Consider the following 8,778-nt stretch of genomic DNA (forward strand, 5'->3'; position numbering starts at 1 on the left):
GGACCACCGAATATACAAACGGCCAGAACACAAGACAGAGAGAGAGAGGGAGAAACATCCGAAAGGAAGAGAAAGACAGAGAATGACCTGTTGTGTTAAAAACAGATAACTTTTATTCGCTGGTGGGGTTACGTGTAGTGTGACATGAACCCAAGATCCCGGTTGAGGCCGTCCTCATGGGTGCGGAACTTGGCTATCAATTTCTGCTCGACGATTTTGCGTTGTTGTGTGTCTCGAAGGCCGCCTTGGAGAACGCTTACCCGAAGATCAGTGGCTGAATGCCCTTGACTGCTGAAGTGTTCCCCGACTGGGAGGGAACCCTCCTGTCTGGCGATTGTTGCGCGGTGTCCGTTCATCCGTTGTCGCAGTGTCTGCATGGTCTCGCCAATGTACCATGCTCCGGGGCATCCTTTCCTGCAACGTATGAGGTAGACAACGTTGGCCGAGTCACAGGAGTATGAACCATGTACCTGGTGGGTGGTGTCCTCTCATGTGATGGTGGTATCTGTGTCGATGATCTGGCATGCCTTGCAGAGGTTGCCGTGGCAGTCCATCACCGGCATCTCCACATCATGGCTTTTATTTGAATGGGGAGCCAGCCGGTGAGATGTCGTTCTTGCGCAGCTTACGGGGGAGGGTCGCATCTGGTACAGCAACTTCCGGATTTCCGTGTTTGACTGCGCATGTGCGGCCGCCAGAAGTCACCGTCTGATTTGCACAGTAATAACGGTGAATGCTGTTAGCCTCACCGTTATTTTCACAGCAAAATCCGGCCCATTACCTTTAGTTCAAGAAAGGAATTCTCGTTGCAATTCCGACGAAGCTACGATGCCAGAGCAGGTGCAGCTCTAAGGAAATTCTCCACTTTAATCCCTTTTTTTGAACTAAGAATAACATAACCCTTAGAGTTCTGACCGAGGAAATTCCCAGCCAAGTGTTGTGAGTTTATACCACCTAAAAGCAGAATAGGAGATGTGTGCAATTTTGTAATATTATTAAAATAGGACTTAATTTGCTGGGTTGTCTGAAAATCATGATACAACTGTGGTAATTATCTTTCAACACTTCTAAAGCAGCTAGAAATTAATTGGTGTAAGTGTTGAGAAGCTTGTTAAATCAGCTGTGGAATGTACAGAGTGCCTCAGCAAAAAGGTTGGAAACCCCAATTTATCCCCAGCTGCTTTCAGGGTGGAGGGCACCTGGAGACGATGGCATGGAAGAGAAGCTTTGAAGTGGTGAGAAGGTAACTTTGAAGGCTCAGAGAGTATGGGAAGAATCTTGGAGATGTAGGATGAGCAGGGGATCTCAGTGAAATGTAGCGAAAACTGGAAAACCTGACACTGTCGTCCAATGACTGTTGTTTTGTAGGAAAACACACAATAAGTTTGGACAGTTTCAACCCTAATGGGCAGTGGTATATAGCACAAGACAGTTTGGAACAAATTGTGAAGCTCAGTCAAAGGTGCCACTGTCACTCTGGTAGATGGAAGATTTTTTTTAAAAAGAGAAAAAAAGTCTTTTTATTGATGGTTTTAGATTATTCCTGATCAGTTTTTTGCTGGCAAAGTCTGTCAGTACAGACACCCTCAATGGACTCCTTGTTCTTGACTTGTGATGACATTTATACAGGAAGATTGGCAATCATGTAGGTTCATCAAGAAATAATCTTCACCTAATTACTTGGAAACTCCATATCTGTGAACATAATGCATATTTAGGAAGGAGAGGAGGCATTACAATACTGACAGTGATAGCTTCAGGTTTTGAGTTAACTGGTAGCCCAAAAAAATCATGTCATCTTGATGACGAAAACTGCCCTAATTGCAAATACGGAAAAGCCTGTTTAAATGTCTTAACCCCAATATTGTAAAGGCAAATGATTACTTACAAAGGGTGCTGACGACCAGAAATATTTTTAGACCTTTAATATTTTTCATAGTGCAGCACTAATTTGCAGTCCACTAAACAATATTTAAATGTTAATATTAGCTGAACTTGACATGCAGTGCGATATTTATGGCAGTAATATTTCTTCTCTTTACAGTTTGTATTGTCATGCAGTCGGGATGATTTGTCCTCATGTTATATTTTGTTCATTACTTCACTCCCTTCTAGTTTGTCTTCATGATTTTTTGCAACGTGCTTTTTGCATAATGTATATGACTGCTTGGGGGAAATTATGAGTTTTCTCTTTTGTATCAGTATATCTCTGACAGACCCATTTTACATTGGACTGCAGGACTGTAGGATTCATCCATTGGAGTTATTTAAAGGGGCACTGTCTTGATCGGAAAAGGGTACTTTTGTTTGTTTGCAAATACGCAGGGATGGGTCACATCACATCAACAACAACTTGCATTTATATGGCGCCTTTAACATGGTTGAAATGTCCCAAAGTGCTTCACAGGAGCGTGATCAAACAAAATTTGTCACAGAGCCACATGAAGAGATATTAGGACAAGTGACCAAAAGCTTGGTCAAAGAGGTAGGTTTTAAGGAGCGGCTTAAAGGAGTAGAGAGGCGGAGGGGGTGTAGGGAGGGAATTCCAGAGCTTAGGGCCAAGGCACGGCCGCCAATGGTGGAGCAAAGGAATGATGTGGAGATGACTCACCTGACGAAGGAGCAAAGCTCCGAAAGCTTGTGATTTCAAATAAAGCTGTTGGACTATAACCTGGTGTTGTAAGACTCCTTACATTGGAGCAAAGGAAATCAGGGATGCGCAAGAGTCCAGAATTGGAGGAACGCAGAGATCTCAGAAGGATGTAGGGCTGGAGGAGGTTACAGAAATAGGGAGAGGGGAGGCCATGGAAGGATTTGAATACAAAGATGAAAATTTTAAAATCGAGGCATTGCCGGACAGGGAACCAATGTAGGTCAGAAAGCACAGGGACGATGGGTGAGCAGGACTTGGTGGGAGTTAGGGTACGGGCAACACAGTTTTGGATGAGCAAAGTTTACGGAGGGTGGTGGATGCGAGGCCAACCAGGAGAGCATTGGAATAGCCATGTCTGGATCGCCTCACATCCTGCTACTCGCCATTGAGATAATAATCAAGTTACATCAAAACTACAGCAGAAACAGGCCATTTGGACCAACTGGTCTACGCCAGCGTTTATGCTCCACACGAGCCTCCTCTTTCCTTACTTCATCTAACCCTATCAGCATTTCCTTCTATTCCTTTCACCCTCATGTGCTTATCTAGCTTCCGCTAAAATGTATCTATGCTTTTTGCCTCAACTATTCCTTGTGGTAGCAAGTTCCACATTGTAACCACTCTTTGGGTAAAGAAGTTTCTCCTAAATTCCCTATTGGATTTATTAGCGACTATTTGATATTGATGACCTCTAGTTTTGGATTTCCCCACAAGTGGAAACATTTTCTCTACATCTACCCTATCAAAATCTTTCATTATTTTAAAGACCTCAATCAGGTTAACCTTTAGCTTTCTCTTTACTAGAGAAAAGAACCCCAGCCTGTTCAATTGTTCCTGATAGGTCTCACCTCTCAGTTCTGCTATCATCCTTGTTGATCTTTTTTGCAACCTCTCCAATGATACTCATTTTGCTGTTTCTTTATGTAAACAAGTGGAACATATTGCCACTTTTTCATGAAAATATGAATGTGCCTTTTTAACCAAAGTAAGTCAGGTCTATCCAAAAAATGTGTATTTATTGGATGAAGTGAGGTTAACATTTGAGGGCAGATTACATACAGATCATAGGGAGGTGGACTTTGAATCCACTTGTCTGCCAGTTTCCTTAACGTTGTGAGGTAATGTATTTTGTCAGAGACAGCGTGGGTGAGGTTGTGTCGAATAGCATGAACAGGTATTTGTGAGGCATTTTTACCTTCGCTGAGCTCAGCCAATGGCAGACATGCAATGCTCCCTCCTTCAGCTGCACTCTGTAATATGATCAACCCGCGGTTCAGCGAACCACCAGCAATATGGGTCCATCGTTCTGCCATCGTGGAAAGGCTGCCAGTTTGAGTGAAGCTGGTTCCATGTGTGGAGAGCTGGTCCCCACACACGTGCTCCCTGCACCTCCACATCGTACAGGGGCTCAGCAACAAGAGCAACTCCCAACGCCAGTGTAAGGGCAAGAAACTGCTATGTGAAGGTGTAGCCTCATGATGTTGGATTTCCTAACCCAAATTTAGGTAGATGTGCCCACAGGTGACACTGTGTCCATGTTTTAACTTGACAGGTAGCGCATCTGGGGCCAACCATTTAATGAGGAAGTCTCACTCCATCAGTATTCGTTTGAGCAATCATACTGTTACAGATTACTCGGATTCACATTAATGTCTTTTTTTTTCAGTCCATTCCTGTAGATTTAAAAAAGTATATATTACTTAAACGATGAGAGCAGATAGCATGATTGGGCACACTGGCTGGGGAGAGTTACTGAGTTCGACAGGGCAAGAGTGGTAAATGAATATACTCAGTTGACTTGACAGGATCACTGAGGCACTCTGTTCATGACTCTCTTTTTCCTAGTGTTAATTCATTTCAGTGGCAATGTCTGGTTTACATTATGTTTATGTTAGACAGCCCAATGAAAAGTGGTCCGAAACATTGAGCTAATTCCTTTTATTGGTAAAATGGCCCATTTATATTATGGGATAGTTTCACCATCAGGTGAACTGCCTATTAACAGGTGCAATGTCAACTTAAAACTAGGACAGAATTTTGTATTTCTGGATTTGTGCATCTCCATGTTATCATCAAATTTACATTTTTTTTCACTGCCTGGGACCCATAACAACGACATTTGTGGGTTAATGAGGTTCAACAATCTCAACCAGGTGTAGTCATGATATTTTACTATTTATCAACATATCATGTTGTTTTCTTATTTTTATTGTAGATTATCCCTCCTCCTAAAGGGTCTTTTACCATAAACGTATGCCTCAGAAATTATAGAAGCACTTTGATTACATAATGTTAAAATTTTATCTCAAAAATAAAATGCTCACATGAAATAAACCTAAAGAAAGTGATTACTTTATATGAAAGAAAGAAAGAATTTGCATTTATATAGTGCCTTTCATGACATCACAAAATGCCTACAGCCAATGAAGTACTTTTGAAGTGTCGTCACTGTTGTAATATAGAAAACACAGCAGCCAATTTGCACACAGCAAGCTCCCACAAACAGCAACGTGATAACAACCAGATAATCAATTTTTTTTTTCGTGATGTTGATTGAGGGATAAATATTGGGCAGGACACCAGGGAGTACTCCCCTGCTCTGCTTAGAATAATGCCATGGGATCTTTTACACCCCCACCTGAGAGGCCAGACGGGGCCTTGGTTTAACCTCTCATCCAAAAGACAGCACCTCCAACAGTGCAGTACTCCCTTAGTGCTGTCCTGGAGTGTCAGCCTGGATTATGTGTTTAAGTCTCTGGAGTGGGCCTTGAACCCACAACCTTCTGACTCAGAGGCAAGAGTGCTACCAACTGAGCCACAGTTGACATAGTAAACAATGCCAAGATGAATTGACCAGGATGTGTTGTAAAGCCATTAAAAGAATAACACGCACAACGCAAAACATCTGCCTGATGCAAAGACACAAACTTAAAATACCATCCCCATTTTTTCCTATTATATATAAAATACTGATTTGAACAAACCGTCTTGCCAACAAGTAATATGTTTATCAAGAATGTATTAAAGTATGTTTGATGTACTTTGTATTGTGGATCTAGGAATATTGTATTTAGTGTGCTGACCGACAGTGTGCATCATTGACTCTTTCTTTCCCCTCTGTTTTCTTGCCTCAGGCTACATATCTAAACAGAACTGTGAGTCAAACTCCCAGCACAAGGGACAGAAGATTAATTCCTATTCCCATCGAGGACCCGTGTAAATATTCATCGCCTGGCCAGGCAGCTGCTTGCGATAGTAAAATCTATCAAGTTTCAAGTGTATTCGTTGGACACCATCAGAAAGTACAAGAAGTTGGACGAGGAGTCCAGTGTAAAAATGGTGGGGGCGAGACCTCTCCTATGGAGCTGATGCGAAATGTTCGGAGCAATGGATCTTGCAGCAGCCCTTCGCAGAATAAAAGTACAGCCGGGGTCAATGCGGAAGAAATCTTGGATTTGACAAACGGTCGGAAGGATCAGGCTGCTGTGCCCAGGCAACAGTCCGTATTTGTAGGCCGGCTCGGGCAACCTCCTCGCGGACCCCTCTCCTTGCACATGTACAGCAGAAAGAATGTTTTTCTCCAGCACAGTTTGTACACCTCTGACTTGCAGGCTTTGGGTCAGAAAGATGGCTAGAACACGCTGCTGACCCGCAATGGAAATACGAAACTCACTGCTGCTTTTTGCTTTCGCAGAAAGCCACCCAGGTACTGAGGGGGAAAAGTCCTTCTGAAACTTGCCAAGCCTTTTGACACCGCTGCCTCCCACATTCTCCGAGCCTTCTTTGGCCTCTCTGATTTTTCATAACTGTTTCTATCCAAAAAGAAAAAGCCATTTTCCATATGAACCTTAATGTATCTGAGCTGAGCTGATGATTAGTATCTTTCAATGGGGAAAGAGCAGGGGGAGTGGGACTAATTGGATAGCTCTTTCAAAGAGCCGACACAGGCATGATGGGCCAAATGGCCTCCTTCTGTGCTTTAAGATTCTATGTGAACTCACCAGTCAATGGACCCAGTGTGCTAAGAACCTCATTCCACTAGAGTCAACATGGTACTATATAATGCTAATAAACAGCCCCTTTCTGTACCAGTTCTTAAAAAAAAAGCAAAAAAAAATAGAAATGAATGTTTTAATAGATAAAATGCATTTGTATGTGGAAACTATTTACTTTTAGACAAAGCAAGCATGTTAAAAATTAATCTTGCATTTTCTGAACATGTAGACTTTTCACAAGATGGCATGCTTTGGTGATGAGAAACCTCGAATTATTTTATTACTAACTCCTTTGATTAACGTTGACGAGGCAAGGAGACAGTGTGTAAGCCTAGACTGCACAGGGTGCAAAGTGCTGTCTTTTGTAGTTTGTGAATGAAAGAGTCGTTCATAACTGCAAATGTGCCAGCTTCATAAGGCAGAAGGACATTTAAAGGAGAAGGAAACCCTCCAGTTAAAGCCATTTCCCCAAAGTCTCGTGCTCCATTTTAAGACAGATGACTTTTAGTGGGACAAAGAAGAAATTAAATCTAATTATGTTTTATATCTTTAACAGGAGGCTGGAACTATATAAAAGGTTTTTTTTCCTCCCTCCATTTAATTGATTTTTTTCTTTGTTGCTGAACATAGCTTTTTTAAGATATGGATTTTAAATGGATCTGCTCCATCTTTCTAACTGGAGCATAGCAAAATGGGTTCAAAAAATGGAATTACCAGCAAAGTAGCTTTTTTTTTGTTAAAACTGTCAAATATATTACAGTTTTAAATGTTCTTCTCCATTCTTTAACTCTTGTTTTATAAACCCTTCTCCTACTGAAAGTAGAAATGAATCCCACTAGGCTTTCCCAAGGGTTCTGTTGTCATGGTGTATTCATAATCAGCTAACAGGATACAATGGTTCCTTTGCTGCTGGATGGAGAAGAAGGTGGGGGGGGATGAGTTTCTAGGACAGTAGGCCAGGGTTGATTGCTTACTCGAACGAGGTAAGCATATTTGTGTTCCTGCATTTCTAGCGAGCTATATGCTGTGTCCAGTTTCATTCCCCCCAATTTGTATTCACCCTCTCTCCCCACATCTAAATCTCACTGCTCCAAACCATACTCAGCATTAACCCCAATCTCTCTTCCCCAAGCCTATCCATTCTCATGCCTGACATTGCGTCATCTCAACTCCACTTTCACCATCCCAATCCATTTTGCCACTCACTTGTTCTCAGCCTTCATGATGATACATAATAATATTTTGGGTAGACGAAGACCATTCATTGGTCCATTTAATCCTTCCAACCCTCTCATCAGGTTCCAAACTGATTCTGGAACTAATGGCCCTGAATCCTATTTACACAACAGGAATTCATCCAGGCTTTTTGTAAATCCCACCTTAGTTTTCTGCTCCCCCACTGATAATCTGTTCCACAATTCTATCACCCTCGTACAGAAAAAAAATGTTGACTAAATTTCTTACTTTATTTTGACACCCTTAACTTTGTTCCTTAGTCCTTGAATCCTTTACTCAAGAGAAGAACCTTTCTGAATGTAATTTCACTGTATCACTGACATTTTTAATGACCTCTATCAAATTCCCCTCATCATTGTCTTCTCCAGAGAGTTAAGTCCTCGGGTAGACAGCCTTTCTTCATAGCCCAGCCCCCTAAGTTCAGGAATCAGCCTGATGGCCTCCTTTGGAGTCCCTCGATCCTTAATACAAAAATCAAAATTGAACACAGTACACAGATAAGGCATCACCAAGGCCAAATACAATGTCAAAATGATGATCTTTAACTAATAACACACACCCCTAGCTAAACATCCTAGCATGTTATTTGTTTTCATGACCAGATGCAAATACTGAACCAAAGGTTTTAACACAGAAACACACAGAAGTTACAACACGGAAACAATCTATTTAGTCCAATCAGTCCGTGTCGGCATTTAGCCTCCAAGCGAGCAAATAGTTCTAATCGCAATTACCTGCCCTGTTCCCGTATCCCTTTATCCCCTTTTCCTTCTTTCAACTATCCAGTCTAATCTTGAATGTTGACATCAGGACGGAATTGAACTTTCAGTGGTGACAGAAAATTAGCGATAGAAGATTGGACCCCCATAATACACCCCGCCCGATTTTCTCTAT

The 8,778-nt window shown here is 41.9% G+C and overlaps 1 protein-coding gene across 1 annotated transcript in view; it reads left to right on the forward strand.

Moving 5' to 3' along the window:
* Positions 1–7,204, forward strand: part of ccser1 (coiled-coil serine-rich protein 1) — a 1,034,597-nt gene extending 1,027,393 nt beyond the window's left edge. The window contains exon 11 of the mRNA XM_067994468.1: positions 5,788–7,204. The gene's annotated coding sequence lies outside the window, so the exon portion shown is untranslated. The remainder of the gene's footprint in view (positions 1–5,787) is intronic.
* The last annotated feature ends 1,574 nt before the right edge of the window (positions 7,205–8,778 follow it).

This window comes from Heptranchias perlo, chromosome 1 (genome assembly GCF_035084215.1).
Source record: "Heptranchias perlo isolate sHepPer1 chromosome 1, sHepPer1.hap1, whole genome shotgun sequence".
NCBI classification, from domain to species: domain Eukaryota; kingdom Metazoa; phylum Chordata; class Chondrichthyes; order Hexanchiformes; family Hexanchidae; genus Heptranchias; species Heptranchias perlo.